At 48.5% G+C, this 18571-nt stretch overlaps 1 protein-coding gene across 1 annotated transcript in view; it reads left to right on the top strand.

Annotated features, from left to right (window-relative positions):
* Positions 1 to 18571, top strand: part of LOC149364301 (uncharacterized) — a 91739-nt gene that overhangs the window by 72421 nt on the left and 747 nt on the right. The window lies entirely within an intron of this gene.

Raw genomic sequence — 18571 nt, 5'->3', positions numbered from 1 at the left:
TCCCGAGTATAGTGGAGCCTTTTTATGATCTTAAGAACATTCAGTGTTTGAAAGAACAGCGTGAATAATCGCCAAGCGGAGCCGCTTTGATCAGCGATTTATATGTATTCGAAAAAAGTTTTTTTTAGGATCAAACTGCCAGCTACGACTGCCGTCAGTAAATCTATAAGCTATGCTAATTAACTAGCTGAAAACTAAAAAAAGAACTACTAGTTTATTTTTCAGCACTGCGTGGTGATTAGGGCTGATGACAAGTTCTTACACACGGCCCACGGGCAAGACGACGCCGTATCACAAAATAAAAGTTGTTCGCTAAAGCCTTGCAAAGCGATGAAGTGTGGCGCTTTTTTCCGTTCAAAATCGAAACCGAGAGCATGAGGTGCACAGCGAGTACATTACAAACTCATCATTCTGCGGTGACGTGTTGCAATGACAGCGGAGCCCATGTGCGCGGTTGTGCCGTGGCATGCACTGTGTTTTACTTTGTCTCTTGGAACAAGAAAAAGGACAGTCGTCGCCAGCTACGTGGCCATCATTTCTGACAGCAAAGAATTAATGTGCGTGCCACGGTGCAATAGCGCCGACGATTCGAATTGGGCGCCGTAGGCATGGCGACACATCGTCATCCTACGATGCCTTCGCACTAAACTTCCTGCTCACGTCATGAACTCTGTTTCGGCTTTGTGCACAGAAAAAAAAAAATCACCACATATCCTCGTCCTGCAGGGCTTTAGAGAACTTCCTTGCTCTCCGTTTCAAAAACTGATGTCATCGTCGAGTACCTGGCTAAGACCTTGCCATTGGCATTAATCTCAGACATTGCTAATTAAAAATTAATTTGCAACGTTTACTTGATTGCTTAGATAATTAGCGTGATTTAAAAAGCACAGAAGTCCATCCATGATGGCTGGCCGTTAGTTCCTGCAAACATTTTGCTTCTATTTTCTATTTTGACTGATCTAATTAGCGATTTTTTTTTCTTTATTGTTTTCTTTTAGAAAAAGAGCCAGCCGAGACAAAAGGCTGAAAAGCCAGACGAGACCTCGGCACCCTAACAGTTTCACAGAGAAGAGGGGTGAAATAATAGAAGCAAAACATATATCGCAGCACAATTAGTACATACATGCGTAGAAATGTACACACAATGTTCTAAGTGAACACCCGGTATATGCAGCGCAAGTCAACCTTTCAGGTGGTTGCACTTCCTAAACACTCGTTTATCTAAGCCACGATGGATGAACATGCCTGCTGAGTATTGAAGTGTTTACTGCAGGATCGCGATATTGCGACATAGTTAGGTAAACGGCGGCTCGTCCTTAATTGTCTGCCAAACTGACCTATTTCTATGCGATAAAAGATATGTGCTGTAACATGGGAACAGCATCCAGCCGCTGGTTCAACAGTCCTCAGTTCGAGCCTAGCAGAGTTATTGCTCAGCTGTCTCTACTGCTAGCCATGTGTCCTATCACACCTATTTGCTCACTTTACAACTACATGACACCCTTGAGACCAGATCCGGCAGTTCTTGGGCACTTTATTTACGCTAAACCGGCGCGATGATTGGTCAGTCGCTATACCCCCTACACTTTGTAACTGCGACTACCTTACTGTGAAAGCAAGAAACTTTGACATGGCAGTGACACTTCGCCACCGAATTATACTAAATGGGAATGGCACTTGGCAGCAGACATATAAACATCCTCAGCCTTGCGCGAGCTCAGATCTACTTGTTTATAGTTTTGTACTTAAACTACAGTTAAAACCCGCCCAAGCTGTTAGTAGTAGCGGGTGATACCAAGGCCTACTGAACATAACTAGCTGCCACCTTACGTTTCGTCCAACATCGATGCGCGGAATCTTGCACGGCTCCGGAGTGGCCGTTGTAGTCGCCTGGATCTCAGTGCTGTTCGAGGTCTCGTCCTGGTATTCTTCGGTTCCTTTTGCTTCCCCGTCTGCACTGGCAGACGCTACCGGCAGGCTCAGAAAGAGTGCTGCAAATTTTGATCCGAAAGAGAAAGTCGCGTTGAGTACGTCCCGTTGTCGCTCATTCGGTCCGGAAAGAAGATAAGCCCTACTTGTTAATGAAGCATTATTGAGGTGTTCCTTACATTTACCACAGACGTGACAGCAACGGAGGCAGTGGAGGATGGGGATTGCGGATGCCGGGTGGAGTCTTGAGGTCCAATTTATGAGGTCAAGCTAGGTGGAGAGTGATTTTGCCTGATGAACACACGTTGCGGTCTCTTCGCTTAGCTATCATTCGTCTCATGTGTGCAACGGACACTTGCCAGCTTCATACAGCCTTCGTAGCTATTGCTCCCACTTGACAGGACTCTAAATCTCTTACATCAGCTTTCATTACAAACCATTACGTAGTTGCGAACGTGCGCCGAACTCCCAAGAAATGTTAGCTTGTGACTAGCCTGAGAGAATTCAAGGCTTGTTATCACTGTACCACATCAAAGAAAAACACAAAAACAAAAATAAAATATAATTGGGCAGCCAATGAGGCTCTCGTTTTTGCTTCTCTTCTAGTGTTTCTAAATACGGCTGTTTCTCCCACCACCCTTGGTGGCACCAACGTCCCCTTAAGACTTCCTTGTTCCGGTTCCTTCGCACCTGCTTCTCGGGCTGTCGTCACGGTAGGGCTGCTTGCGGAAATGTCAAGCTGTCTTAGTCGTGGCATCAATGTTGACATATTCTGAACTCTGTCATTCTTTTTCTTTCGGCATTTACCCTGCTGCCCCTCCAACCAGATGTCATTCTAGTCACCCTTTACATTCTTTCATCCTCTCTTTCTCTCTCTTTACCGCAGCTGCGTTTTCTTAGCTTTCGCAAAATGCGATAAAAACAGATTCAGTATACCTAAATAAAAATGACACGCGCAGTACAGCGGAGCTAAGCCTACTTGTCAAGAGCCGTGGTCACACTGCGTTAATCGACGTGTCTTTCGCGCTGTGAGCTTTTATTTGTCTTTTTTTATATATAACTAGGAACATTGGCGGACCTCGATGTGGCATGAGCCTGTCACGAAGCACTGTCTTGAGTCGAGAAAACTGAAAAGTCTGCAGCTCCATACTTCTTCGATACATTTTCTCGACTTATGACTCACGCCATCAACAGATATTCGGAAAATGAACTTTTTTCTCATCCAACACGTGCACTACTGCGTTCATCACACTTAACGACCTCAAAATAACCTGCCTACTTTTCCACGTGTGCCTGAAGGGCCTCAAAATAACCTGCCTACTTTTCCACATATGGCTGTTGATAGGCGTGTCTTGGAAAGTTTCCACTTGCGGCAAGTGTTTCGGGTCACGGTGTAAATAAATTGGCCGTATATTTTGGCACAGTGGTTCAGGGCAGAGTGGGTGAGGGATCAAGCACGGCTTAACGACATCCTAGTCGAAATCAAGAGGAAGAAATGGGCTTGGGCAGGGCATGTCATGCGAAGGCAAGATAAGCGCTGGTCCTTAAGGGTAACGGAGTGGATTCCAAGAGAAGGCAAGCGTAGCAGGGGGCGACAGAAAGTTAGGTGGGTGGATGAGGTTAAGGACTTTGCTGGGATAGGGTGGATGCAGCCGGCACAGGACAGGCTTAGTTGAAGATATGTGGGAGAAGCCTTTGTCCTGCAGTGGGCATGGTCAGGCTGATGATGATGATGATATTTTACTGAGTTGACCAGCGATGGCGTAGAGGCAGAGCATCCAATTCGCGTTCAAGAGGACCGCGGTTCCAATCCCGATGCTGCGCGACTCGCCACTAGATTAAAAAAAAAACGCATGCCGATGGAATTGCTTACCAGGTTTGGGTAAGCAGGTGTGGGTCCGATGTGCGCAATGCATATGAGCCCCTGTGGGCTCGATGTGGGTTCTGCAACGTAGGCCCACATGCGCCTGAAGTGGGCTGCCCACAAACATCCCGAACGGTGCAGGCGGTGTAGGCACATAGTGTGTTGAGTCATAACGGGCTCGAAAACCAATAGGAATATAACTAAGCGTTCGCTTGAGTACTGTCTACTTCCACTACTTTCTCTATCCCACCATTCACCCACTCCATCAGTTCCCTCAAGAAGCGGGTGAGGCATTATACACCATGTGTTCCAAATTATTCAATACAAATTTTTCTTTAAAAAGGTATGAGAGCATGGCGGACGTTATGTACCTGAGGCAGCTCTGTAATTAAACGATGAATTAACTAGATTTGACTAATCAGCTTTTCTATTTTTATTTTAGGTGCCAGCATTATACTGCGAAATTGAAGACCGACAAGATTGAAGTTGGGCTGAGTCTAAATTTTCTTCGTCGGCAATGGGGTTAGAAATATCGAACTTGAAGAATACGAATCTTAGAGCTCGCTGAGCTGGCTTTCCCGCGTTACATATTTATAAAATGTCGTCGCTCACATTTACGATGCTGCAAATAAAGAAGTCGTTTGGATTTTATAAATGAGTTAAAGTGATTCTCGCGGCGAGACTACGCGCAGCGACACCATTTTATAAATATGCGAGGTAGGAAAGCAAACTCAAAGGTGTTCGAAATGCGCATTTTTGATGTTCAGTATTTCGAAGGACATTGCTGATTCAGAAAATTTCAAAACTGCGCGTACCTTCGATTACAGAGCTGTTTCACGTACATAATGTCCGCCATGCTGTAAAATTCACCTCTTAAACCAGCTTGTCGTATCTCTTACGCCTTTTCAACGAAAAATATGTATTGAAAATTTGAAACATCCGGTGTAGTGAAACAATTACCGTGCCTATCCTTCCTTCCTTCCTTTCTTTCTTTCTTTCTTTCTTTCTTTCTTTCTTTCTTTCTTTCTTTCTTTCTTTCTTTCTTTCTTTCTTTCTTTCTTTCTTTCTTTCTTCCTTCCTTCCTTCCTTCCTTCCTTCCTTTCTCTCTTTCTTACGGATATTATTTATGCCCTAGTAGAAGACAACTACAAACCTACCGCCTCCCCCTTCCCCGGACATCGGGTGTCCCCCCTGGAAAAAGTTCTGCGGACGCCCTTGGCTGCGGGTTTTTTTTTTTTTTTTTACCTCCCATCGACTTCAGCCGCCACGGTAGCTCAATGATTATGGTCCGCGGCTGCTGACACGAAAGTCGCGGGCTTGATCTCGGTCGCGGCGATCGAATTTCGATGGAGACGAAACTCTAGAGGCCCGTGTACTGTGCGATGTCAGTGCACTTTAAAGAACCCCAGGTGGTCGAAATTTCCGGAGCCCTCCACTATGGCATTCCTCATAGCCTGAGTCGCATTGGGACGTTAGACGCCCATGAACCATAAACCATATCCCATCGTCTTCGGCCAAAATTCGTCGAAGTGAGTCACTAACGACTGTGGCCGGGAAATAAAGGATGCTGCATTCCAGCACCGCTGATCCCCATGCGTATGCGCAAGCTAGTCTTTTGGATAGCAAACACCAAGACGCACTAGTTGGATTGAGTAGGAACCAGCTCTGTTATGCACATTAAACGAGAAAGAAGAAACGCAAGAGCTTTCAATTTGGTAAACAAAAATACTCAACTCTTCCACTTCATTGAAGCTCACACTCTGTCGGAACAGCGAAAATCAACGAATTGGCGGAGACAGCTGGGGATCATGCACGGTCACTTGGTATGGATGGCGATAGGGAATCATGTATGATACGCAGGACTTGCTGCAATGCTCACACCTCGTTTACTTTTGCGTGGCGCTGCGCTGAATCTGCCTTAACACTGACAACAAGCAACTTTGTGTACATTGCGCTGAATAGTACAGCACAGCAATACGCTGTGCTGCGTGGCTGTGCACAGACTGGCGGAAAGTAGACTTCTCTTCTTTGATCACTTCTGGCTGCACCAATTTGTTCCTTCTGACGAAACTATGACCATTCGCCGTAAATGGCTTAGATCTCACTATTATAACCTTCCATGCAGCCGTGTCGTTAAGCGTGCAGCTAAAGAAAATGATCTTATTGAACTCGTTGCAACGTCTTTCACATTATCATCCTTGTGATATTTTTCCCGGTCTCTACAGAAGTTAGCAGCAGGAGGCAAACATCTCACCGCACAACGAAGTTATCCACGCGGCTCTTGCCAGGCTGCTTCCGACAGTCGCCCGCATCGTGCATCTGTGCTTTGGCTCCCGCTTCTCAAGCTCTTAATAGTCTCCTCGTGGGCGCGGTGACAAGTCGGTCCAAATGCCGCCAGTCAACGTACGCTTCTCTCCGTCAAAGTGATGCTCGAGGAACACTTGTGGCAAAGCCAAGTTTTCGTTTTGTTTCTCTCCCACACCTCAGAAACTATTGCAAGTGGCGGCGCATGTGCTGTGAACCGCAGTGAACGCATCAAATCATGATAATGCCAGAACGGCAATGAAACGTTGATTCCAGTACTGCGTACGGTTAAATGAGCAGGTTGATAAGCGTTCTTTAACGCGTAAAAACAACAGTACGAGAACTATGATTCCGCATCTTGTCCAAGTGTTCCATCACCACGACTTTCATCATCGCCACCATAATCACTACCATTGCCATCAACATCATTACCAACACGCTTACATCTACTCCAGAGCAGTGGCCACTCCCAGCGATCTCTAACTGGCTCTGCTCTGTCTCATTTGGCTATAATGTAATTGCTGGCTACTAGCGGACATCACGATATGCATCCCCTCCTCCTCACCCCTTCTTCCACAGATCCGAAGCCGCCCACTGCAGACAACTGCAGACAACTGCAGACAACTGCAGACACCATCGTTTCCATCTCCTCAATTCGCCCACCTGTTCCACATGCTGCACATGATGCCTTACTGCACTGGAAGAGGCGACCAGAGAGAACACCATTAACCTCTGGTTCGCTCTTGTCACTGCTCTGCCAAGCTATTCACGGGAGTAACTACGGCGGGTGTTCGAGCACCTAAACACGTCCTACTGTCTACCGTATTTCAATTCATGTTTTTTCTAACGGGCTTCTATTTCTTTTTCTTGTGTTTTACCATCGCATTACGTTGTTCCTGCGGCGGACAGTTGAGCTAGCTGGTAAATCTCTTCGGTGCTCTTGGCTCCCATGTGTGCATCTGTGTTTTCTTCAGACTCGTCACAGACATTGTTTGCCATAACCCCTCATTTTCTTATTTGCAGAAAAAACGCACAAGTTACAGGTGCTCGTGCACTCGTCTGTTCGCGTCCACAAATGAAAAAAAAAACGGTTTTATGGGCTTTAATGTACCAAAGTGAGTCAGGCTATGAAGGACGCCGTAGTGGAGGGCTCCGGAATAATTTCGACCATCCGGGGTTCTTTTACGTGCACTGACATCGTACAGCACATGGGCCTCTAGCATTTCGCCTCTATCGAAAGGCGACCGCCGCGGCCGGGATTGAACCCGCGTCTTTCGGGTCAGCAGCCGAGCACCATAACCACTGAACCACCGCGGCGGCTAAATGAGAACAAGAGAAAGAAGTGTACGGGAAGGTGTATAAACATGTCAGTCAGGCAACAACAACATTTAGCCTCTAGCGCATGCATCACGTTCGAAGCCACAACCTTAACTACAAGCGAGCACAACATGTAGCGCCGACTGGAAGTTTTTGTTTCTACCTTTTCCCTTTGTTTCATTATTTTCCTCGTTCTCTCCTTGCACGCTTACCCTCCCGTCAGAGCGAATGCCACTCACATCAGAGGAGCAGAGCTTGGCTCTTGTGTTTATCTTCCGACTTATTGGCTGAGATCCGAGCGAAAATAAATGCTTAGTCGTTCTGATTGATCGCCAGGTGGTCGCCGCCATTTCGCCTCGACCGCGAATGTGCGTGTGGTCGCCTTTAGCTTGTGTTAATGGCGGTTCGCCGAAGCTGAGCTGCTGTAATACGACCAGCGGCATTGACTGGGTAGTTATATTTCTTTATTTTCTTTTTGTTCGGCAGCTCAGGGTGTTTTTGCTGGTGTGTCCCGGGAGGATGGAAGATTTAAAATAGCTCTGTTACGTGAATACGTATTCTACACCACCTCCCCCCCCCCCCCCCCCTCTTCCTTTTTCCGTTTTGGTCTCTGCACAGCCAGTCATGCCTCCGCTTGTGAACCCATGGTCATTCTGAACCAATGCAGAAACTGAAGACTAATAAGAAGGGAATTTCCGTAAGAAGGGAACTCAGCATCAAGAAGGCAGAGTCGCAAAGTATAACATGGCACGATCTACTAAACGAAGATTGCAATGTCCTACAAGGTGTGGTGCCGCGGCCGAGGTAATGAATTCTTGCCACTCCGTCAGTCACTCGTTCCGACACTCCTTCGAAGTCTTGGTCAGTCGGGCAGTCAGAAAACCTCGATGGAGCTACGCCTATAGGGGAAGCCGTGGATATGGTGCAGTGAGACGCTCAGAAGCATTAACCAGGTACGGTGTCTCCTTTAGCTTGTTTGCGGAGGTAAAATGGGCCTCGTCTACCAGAGGATAAACGTCACCCTCGAATGAACAATAGCTGTCCGTCTTATGCACTCAGTCAGTACATATTAACTAGAGAGTATTGTAAAGCCTCATTTTTTAACTCTTCGCCTATCTAAGGCATAAAGACAATTTCGGGCAGGACTGTCAGTATAAATATTCTAGTACAATACAAAAATATTGTCATATAAAACGTAAACAGAACAAAAATATATGAGTTCGTTTCTGCGGCGCATCAAAATGTAGTTCAAAGGACCCTCTTTCGAGGAGTATCAAGAGGAGCGTCAGAAGGTTGGTTAACAGATCTCGTCCTCACACTTATTCCGATCATTAAGTTCAAAGAAATCAATGGTTGATGCACCGGAACGACGAGATCAGCTCCGTTTTTCAGGTAGGATCGGCGTTTGCAAAAAAGAAGCCGACATCCGAAAGCAAAAGCAGAAAAAAAAATTGGCGGAGGTTCAGCTTGGTTAAGCCCGGAAATTGCGAAAGCAACTTCATAAAATTCTTCAGCCCGCATCCGCCGTTGTCTACCGCCGCTCTGCGCCGACGGTTGTTGTTGTGACTGGGAGAAGGATGAAAAGGAAATGCACGGGCCTGCCTACTGGCTCGAGCAGAGCCACCACCTCTTCATCTGTTTCTTCAGCGCGCCGGCGTTTCCTGGCTGCTGCATTTCGTTGGAGCTTTGCCTTATACACATCATCCGACATACCGAGGTAGCTCCACCACGGCAACTGGGAGCAACCGAGCTGCTCCCCCACCTTTATCCCCCTGGTGTGACGTCATAGCAACGCGCGCCCTCTCGCGGCAGCTGAGCAGTGCGCCGTGGCAGCTGCGCCGCGCCCATGCTAACCGCGCGAGCTGGGGCCCTGTTTCTCTCGGTCTGGCGTGACGTCACCACAGGGGTCAGCTAACGGTCAATGGTGGAAGCGCCACGACCACGCTAATGACTCGAAAGTCAGAGCAGTATTGCTTTCGCAATAAAAAAATACTGAGTACGCATTCGTGGTAAAACTTGGATGAACAGCTGTAGCCGGTTTCCTCTTGTGTTTTTGCGATTAATAATTCTGTATTATGTTTTCGCATAAATCGCTAATTTCGTTTATGTGTCCTCAGCGATCGGCTCCTGCCTTACGTGGGCCCGAACCAGAGAACCCTGGTGCCTTTCGCGGACGACTTCTACTTGGTGAAGCCGCACTTGAGAATCCTGCTGTCATTCGCGAGTGGCTTGGAGTTCACGCGCCCGCATCTCGGGATGCAGACGCGGCTAGCGTTTGGCCTCGGCCCATAGCTGCTGCCACGAACGCTTACGTCGATACGACGGCCCTTGCTCAGCTTGCGCATCTTCTCGCTTGAGAGCCCTGGCCTCTCGTTTACGCGCCGCGTCCTTCGCCGGAGCTTCTGCGCAATGTTGTTCCTCCAAGCGAACGGCTGCAAGTTCTCCCTCGCATGGCAACCCCGGAAATGGCTGCGACACATCGCGGTTGACTCTCTGCTCATAGCTCCTGCGGGTGGCTCAGTGTCAGGCGCGCCCTATGCCTGACTCCAACGTTACGTTGCGTGGCTACAGTGGCCATGGAATAGGGTCCTCCTCGCATTTAGCGCGGCGTTCAAGTCTGCGCATGCGCGGACGCTTGATATTGACAGCTCTGACAGCTACGCGTAGGCCGGGCGCCTTCGCCTCACCGGCTTGCTCTCTAGAATGAAAAAAACAAAATTGGGTTTCTCCGTATAGTTCCTAAGTATTACCTAGAGGGAAAGCTGGCGCCACAGTCGATGCAGGTTTCTTAAAGAGCACTTCATCCACCGCGGGAATGCCGGGAAGACGAGGTTTCGTGTTTAGCTTGGCTGGTGTTAGGCCGAAATCGTGTACTGACCTCGAAATTGGTAGTTGCGCCGCGATGCTCTCCTCTGTGCGCAGATTAAGTCATTTCAATACTGCATTTTTCACTTCTTCAATAGATTTAACGTAAGTGAAAGTTCAATGTTAGGTTCGTGTGGAAATTTTTACAGGATTCCCTCGAGGTTTTTCACGGGAAGAGTCGTATTTCTGCGGCTGAATCCGTGTTTTAGGCTCAACAACAGCCAAGCCGAATAAGAAATCTCGTCTTACCGGCAAATCCTGGGCCTCTCAATGGGGGATGAAGTGTATATAGCGCCGTCAGCTTTCCCTCTAGTCATATTAAGGAACTCTGGTTTTATCAGGCTAAGGCTACCCTAAAGTTCCTACATCAATATCCATCTGTTGCCAGATGTCGCATCTGTGCCGTAAGAAAGGAGCTAAACACAGCACTGCTGGCTCATTATTTTTTTTTTATGTAGACAAAATGAAAAATTTTCCAGGCATATACAAGTTACTTACCCCGAAGTACAGCGCAGAGCAGCGTTCCTGTAATCCTGGGGAAAGCCGGTCATCTTCTATAAGAACCTAAACTTTCCCAGGAATTTGGGACAGCGCTCAGCCAGTGTCGCTAAGCCTGGCGACCTATAGCGCTTCAGTGAGAGGCCACTCGGTCATTCACTTTCTTTCTTACGTGACGGATGATGTCAACGCACTATATTGTTAATGTTTAAAGGCAAGCGCCATGCAGTATCATCCACGAGAACTAGAAGCGCTCGTTCCGAATTCCTGGCAATGCAAACGTGCACTTTGAATTCTGCCGCGTCGTTTCCACGGCAGTGGGTCACCGAGGACGTGTTCGCCGTCACAGCCACACTATCTTCGCTGTGAACCACGAGCCAGAATCGCAGCAGGCACTTAAAATCCCGCAACACTTGAAATTAGTACCGCCGTGCGAAGAGTTGCGGTGCATTGGTGCGACGACAAATTCGCAAACTCAAAAAAAATAAAAAATAAATAAAGCTGAGTGGATGTTTTGAGCTCTGTGTTTTCATTTCTGAGACGTGGTATGGTGTTTTGCTATTCTATATGGTTTAACAAGAATTATTGGTTTTCGAAAGAATAAGCAAAAATCTGAGAGCGGCTGGGGCACGGAAGGAAAGGTTGCGCAGGCGATTTGTACGCGTGATTTCGCCTCACCCACGACCACCACCTGTCTTCACCAGCCGCCTCCAGTTTGTGAAGCGAGTCATGTGACCACCCGGAGCGCTTCGGCATTGAAGTTGGCTCGGTTTTCACAGAGAATAGAGAGGGGGGAGATGGACAGAGGAGAGTGCGGACGACGCCGAAGACTTGATTACGCCGAATGAATCATATATATGTGTCACTTTAAAATCATTTGGCCCATATCCTGTTTCAGGGCCCTCCTTCCCTCTCACTGCTCTAGCGCAGCATGCAAGAATGGTTGCGAACGGAAGAGCGTAAAAAACGGTATAGTAGGAGAGGGCTTTATTTGCGTAAACCGGCTAATGAGCCGCGTTGAAGTCAAGGAGGCGCTGTCCGAGGTGAAACCCCTCCCAATAAGAGCAGCCACTCAAGGCTTGCATGTGTGAGGTCCACTTGGGTCACATGAGCCCACAAGGCAAATCTCTAGAGTCCCAGCTCCTGAACACCCCGGATAACACACCTCAGCTCTTTCTCTTTCTATCTTTCCGATCTTGGTGCTGTAAGCCACAATGCAGCTGTCGATTTCTATTTGCTCCGTACATTAAGATGGTCGTTCTGTTTTCCTTGTCTGTACCTCCTCGCCCTACCACAGGACTTCAGGCCTTTCTTTATAATTTTATTTATTTATTCACTAATTATCTTTTACGAGGAGAAATTGCTCTCGTAATCTGGCGTGAATCTATTACCGGGTCAAATGATGATGAAGAAGAAAGCTTGTTCTGATTCTGGTGAGCCCTGGTGAGGCCATGGAGCTCTGTGCCATTCAGCCCGAGGACATCATCATCATCATCCATGGAGCTCAGTTCACCGCCTGTGTCTTGGCCACTCCCCCGTAGTGGGTATGTGCCATTCTACTTGAGGCCAACCAACCAACCAACCAGCCATGGAGCTATCTGGTCCAGAAACCTCGCACGAAACTGACCGGACAACGAAGACCGACGCCGACTCGGTCAGTGCCGCAGCCGCGGACACCAGCAGCCGCGCAAATACCGACGTGTTCCAGTACGCCAAGGCTCCAAGAACCCGGAGTTCGGTAGTTGCGCCGACCATAGGCCTAGATGCACGCAGCGACGGGGTCGCCGACGTCGTCAAAGGCAGCGGCGGGGTCACCGTCCCACAATCCGGACCGACGTCCGGCCTTGGTGCCAGCAGTCCTGTCTCCCTCGGACATCAGGCAAAGGAAGGTTTCCCTAAGAAGGAATCTGCAGAACCGCTACCGAGCAGATTTCCCTCGACGACGCTGTTGAGCCTCAAGTACAAGATCTGCCATTCTCCCGTCAAAACTATCGCCTTCGTAGCAGCAACAGTGACCGCAGCTTTGGCCATTGTTTTCGCGTTAAGCGTGCGGTTCAGGCGTGAAGAAGGTCACCACACACACGACGAGCCGTTCTGCTGTCCCGAGAGGGCCAGGCACTTGGCGAGGTACGTGGACAGAAGTTTGGAGCCTTGCGCCGATTTTGCGAGCTACGTGTGCTCCAGCGGCTTCCGGCGTGACGCTGACCAACGCCCGTTCAACGAGTACGTCGCCGTCGAAAGAGACGTCATTCTAGGGACGACTCTGCATAGCGACGAATACGCTCGGTTCCTGGGGGACTTGTTCCGCTCTTGCCTGCGGACGCTGAAACACCCGAGTCTCCTAGCTGACGAGCTTGCCTTAGGTCTCATAGGAACCACTGGACTCAAGCAGGCCATGACGGCGGGTGAGGTGCTGAACTTTTTTCTCGTCGTAAGCCTAAAGTTCTCCACCAATACGTTGCTTACCGTTCACAAGACTGACGGAGAGCATGGAAAGCTGCCGTCGATCCAGTTTGCGCCGTATGACATCCGGGTCAACGACAGCCAGCTCGATTTTTTCGACTTCGCCCTAGATTCTATTGTCGACCGATTCAACGAGAAGTTTAACACAACCACTTCGCCAGCGCAAGTTGTCACCATAGACACAAAGCTGACCGGTCAATATCCCTCGGAACTGCACCCCAGTAAACTTCCAATCGACGAAATCGGCCAGTTGCTTCCGTCGTACTCAAGAGACCATTGGGTTAAAGACATGACGCATTTTGGCTGGCCCGAAATCGCCAGCGTCACCGAGCTGCACGTTTACGACGCCGTTCACGTTTCTACCATCTTTAAGACCCTTCTCAACACGGAAAATTGGCCTGCGGTGTTTGCGTACCTACTGGCCTACACAGCAGCGGGCGCGTACTCAGACTTCGACATCTCACCTCAAAAATCACCGCCGTCTTCTGCGTCTAGTGCATGCCTGCGCGCCACCGTAAACAATATGCCCAATGCTTGGCAGTTCACATACGCCAGGATATTCTCCAGTCACGAGCAAAATGCCCGAGTGAACACAACGTTCCATGCCGTTCTCAGTGCGGTCATCGCTGACCTTGAAGACAGTACGTTAGGCCCTGACGAAAAATCCGTGGCTCGCAACGTCCTTCTGGGAACGATGCTAATCCCGCCGCCGACGCATCTAGTTCCCCCTGACACCACCGGAGTATTCGCTAGTGCAGAACATTTCGGACTCGCCTTCTACTCCGCTCTGGACCACGAGTTCCAGTTGACTCGGGCGCTGACTCTACTCGGACTACCTCGCGGAATCGACGCGCAACGCCCGGCGTCGATGTTTGGACACCGCGTCATTCCGTCCGCCGCCTTCTACCCCTTCCTGGACTTCGATGGTCCTGCCGCTACGGCAACGATAGAAAACATGGCCGTCATAGGCACGTCGTTCGCGCAGCTGCTTTGGACGGCTGTCAAGAAGTCGCTCCTCAAGCACAGCTGGGGCTTGGAAGCCTTCAGCAAGCTAAACACGTGCGCGTCGTTCCCCGCTGATGGCAGCAAAGACAATGTCACTGTCGCCAACAAAGCGACAAGCGTCGTCGGTCGCCCGTTCGACGTTGTCCGTCTGCTTGCCATTAGTTCCGTGCTGCGGGCCATGCAAGGCCTGCCGCAGGCTGCAGACTGGCACCGTCCCCGACCCTCATGGAGTGACTGGAACCTATCCCATGCGCAGTTCTTCTACGTCCGCCACGTCTTCTTCACGTGTTTCTTCTCCGGCGAGCCCCTGACAGCGCGACAGCTCATGGAGGACGTCAACGCCGCTCTGGCGTACGTCGAAGACTTCGCCAAAGCCTTCTCATGCACTTCCGATTCGGCAACGATGAACAAGCGCGCTTGCTCTTAGTTTGAACCATGCGACCTCTCGTTCGCTTCATTGATGCCAATTGTACATTTATATGCGCCACTATACGGTTGGTTCCTGCAAAATCAGTAGATTTGGGATGCTTTTTTCAACATCAGGAGGAATGCATTTCCAGTGTCTCTGTGTTGTTCGAACGAATATTTGCTCAGCTGGCACAAGTGAGAAAGGAATTGGAATATTTTGCCTTAAACGTGCATTATTCGGCTATTCTAGCTCTTACGCTTATGCAGTGTTTAGTTTTATTGCGAAGAAAGTAGCGGACTGTTGAGGTACGCTCAAAAAACAAATTGACGGACATCTGATTGTGTTTAGTGCGATCTTTACGAGAACCGACGTCACTTCCGGTCTGGTGACCACGTCCCTCCAGCCAGTGAGTTCTTTACACATCTCAAAAAGGGAGGGGGGGGGGGGGGGGGGGTACACACCTCGATTGTTTTCTGAAGGCACCGCCTTAATTCGTAGCGATCTTTTGCACTGACGATCACCAAAAATGACTACAGCTTCTTTTCTACCCTCAGTTCCCCCCCCCCCCCCTTCCCCTTAGAAATTTAGACACCGGCCCCCTAAATTCGATTCATGCCTCCAGCCAATGGAAATTATGTACTCTGGTGATGTCACTTCTAGCCGATGGGAACTATCCGCTTCGTGGACGTCTCATTTCTCCAGCCATTATGACCGACATTTTTTTTTCCGATAAGGCTTTTAATGATATCGCATTAAAAAATAAGTTTTTCGCATTTTCCAGGGTGAACACTGCTAAGCGTATCTCTGTACACGCGCGTCCTAACACGCTCAGATAATGCCTGTTTTCTTGCCAATTTTGCCGCCCTGTTACAGTCCAGACATTCATCATGTCACAGAACGTCGACAGGGTCATTTTGAATACAATGGCTAGCGCTCAATTCTCTGCTTCTTAAAGAAATAAAGCTCTAAATTTATATTGTCATGACGACCGGTGTGATTTCATGTGCCGATCTACCTAGCGGACAGCAGGGCGGTTGGCACTCTCTAGTGCAGCGGGGGCCCACCCATTGAGGATGTATATATAATCATCCACGCCTCTATTTAACGGCAGGCTGCCGTTCGGCCCATGTAATGCTTTTGCAACTTCTTAGTTGATGATGGACTCTCTGCCTCCGGGCTCTATATGGACCACTTCCCTGCTACCCTGACGACGTTGTCATCTTCTCGCTTACGTTTTCTGTTCACCCGAAAAGACTAATTTTGTCGACAATTGCCGTCGAGCGAGTCTCCTGCTCAATTCCGGAAAGTATCAGTTTATTCGGCAATCGCCCGCTGACCAAATTTTTTATTTATCTGGAAAACGCCTCTGGACGAGTTCAATCGCACACCGATAAAACCCATGCTCTGCAGGATTTCCCTATTCCCGAGCCGACGAAGTATATCCGGATATTTGTTGAGACTTGTTCGTATTTCGACCGTTTCGTTTAAATCATTTCGTAAAGCCCGTTCACTAGCAAAAACCCCTCAAGATAGACGCGCGCTCCTTTTAGTTGGTTGGTTGGCCTCAAATAAAATGGCACATACCCACTACGGGGGAGTGGCCAAGACAAAGGCAGTGAACTGCTAGAAAGAGGAGCGTTTTTAAAGGAGCAAAGGGAGAAGTAATAGAGAATAGGCTGACAGATAGGACAACGCGCAACGACAGGGGACCTGTTAGCTGAGAGATCGAAGACGGGACGGTGGCTTTATATGCAAATTCGAATGCAACGCATGTAATGGTTCAACTTAGCATTGATGCCCTGCCCAAGGAGGAAGTCACTTCGTCGCTGCTCATGTTGTTGTCCACGCCACCTACGTTCAAAACATAGAGGAGTATAAAGGGAGTAAGTTTACCCCTAGAGCACTTCCGTTTATAAAAGAGATTGTTCTATCTGACAGCTTATTCCCTTTTTAGTCCCATGTAGGCGTATTCGGGTTTAGAGTGTACTTTTGCTCATTTTGGTGGCTTGCACGGACGCCAGCAGGCGCGAGAATGCTGCTCTAGGAAAGGGGGCGGGAGTGTTGAGGGTAGAGGATAAGCAGTAGACACTTTTAAGTTATTTGTGTTGTTGATGTGTAGCAACGTTTATGACTCTAATACACATGACAAAGATGGCGAAAATTCCCGGTCGTGTGTAAAAAAAATATTGTTACGAATTAAGGGGGTGCCTTCAGAAAAACAAGAGATTGTGTAATTGTCCTCCCGGCTCAATCACGATAACCCGATAACACGCATCAGTGGCCACACGTCTGCTTGCAACAACTCATTTTTTCCCAACGCAATAGCACTCTGGAATTCGCTGCCTAACGACATCGCTGCATGCACTGATCACAAAACATTCCGGGAGAAAATGAAAATTCACCTCACATAGATATTGGTCACTTCTGCGCTCTTTGTAACGATTGTCTGATATATCTTTAATGAATGATGTATCACCTGCTGGGGAACCCTGATATGACTATAACCCCTGTTATGTTTGTTTGTATGTTCTTTTTATTGTTATGCATGTTCCCATCATCGCCGTTGTAAACCAATATGTCACCCCCTTATGTAATGCCTTCGGGCCTTTAAGGAAACAATAAATGAAATGAAATGAAATTATGTACCCCCCCCTCCCCCATCGGCGATGTGTAGAGAAATCAATGGCTTGTGTGCTCGATTGTATCGAGGTCCTGCTTGTTTCAGAGGGTCCAGCGGCAAAAATCGAAAACGCAAAATAATTTCCCTTGACCAGAAGGCGACAGTCACCAAAGTCTTCGGTCTGGCGTACGCATTATCCACAAGACAGTCCTGTCATGTTGAAAATTGTTGTGGCCTGCGTACTCATGAACTGTGCGGAGAAGCCGACCAAGACGCCACTCTCGACAAAATCACTACAGTGCGACCTCTTCAACGGCCTGCATCAGCTTCAGCACCTAGAAAGTGGATCTAAATGTTCTGAACAGGTCTCTCCAGTCCTCTACGACATTATTCCTCCAAGACATGTGTTCTATAGGCTCTGAATCTCACGCATGCTGCGGAAGACACAGGCGCGCGACCTTCATATTCGGTTGGTGTACTACGTACACGTATTTCGGTCACATAGACGGCGCTCGATGCGCATGTTGTTGTCCTCAGCATACACAGTAGCAGGTAAGCCCGTGCTGGCATGCGACAGTTGCAACCAGGGTCACGTACCGCTATAACGAAGCAACGGCTCTAACGAAGAAAATGCGAAGCCCCTTCGATTGCGTTATAAGCCATAACTGTACTCACAATCTCTACAGCGTACAGAGTGATGTAAACAGAATTCATGGTTTGTGTACGAAAGTGCCCGGGGTATAACTTTGAACAGTTCTAAATGTCAGCTCCAAGCGTTCACCCGTAAGCGTATGCCGATGAGATGAGTGGGCGGTTTGGACGGACTCTGCTCCAGATGTTCAACATGAATGCTACTGTACCACCTGACGGGTAACACGCTACAAGCAAGGAATAAAAGAACGGTTTATTTCGGGCAAGGAACAAGGAACACGATGCTCGTAACTCCGCCCTACAACTCAGGTAATAGCGCGATGGTTTCATGAAATTAACAACGCTTCACTAAACGTCACTCAGTATTCTACAAGTAGCAGGTCTCTAGTTTACTAAAGTGGCTGTTTGGGCTTGTTGGTCAGTGATTATGGTTAAAGAATGCAGCGCGAAAAGTGGACAGTGCTGTCCACTTCTTCGTTTGTCCTTGTCTTTTCGCTCTGCATTCTTTAACTCTAGTTCACTATAACGGGGCTGTGAGAAATTCAACCACTCACGCCTGGTCTAGCATGATACTGCACCTATTGAGTTGGTTGCATTAATTATATGCCTATTGCCATTGTTGTTGTTGCCTTGGTGGCATGGCACA

The sequence above is a fragment of the Amblyomma mixtum genome, chromosome 2 (assembly GCF_055824585.1).
Source record: "Amblyomma mixtum isolate Tamu chromosome 2, ASM5582458v1, whole genome shotgun sequence".
Taxonomy (NCBI): Eukaryota; Metazoa; Arthropoda; class Arachnida; order Ixodida; family Ixodidae; genus Amblyomma; species Amblyomma mixtum.
This window is presented reverse-complemented; position numbering and strand designations above follow the sequence as displayed.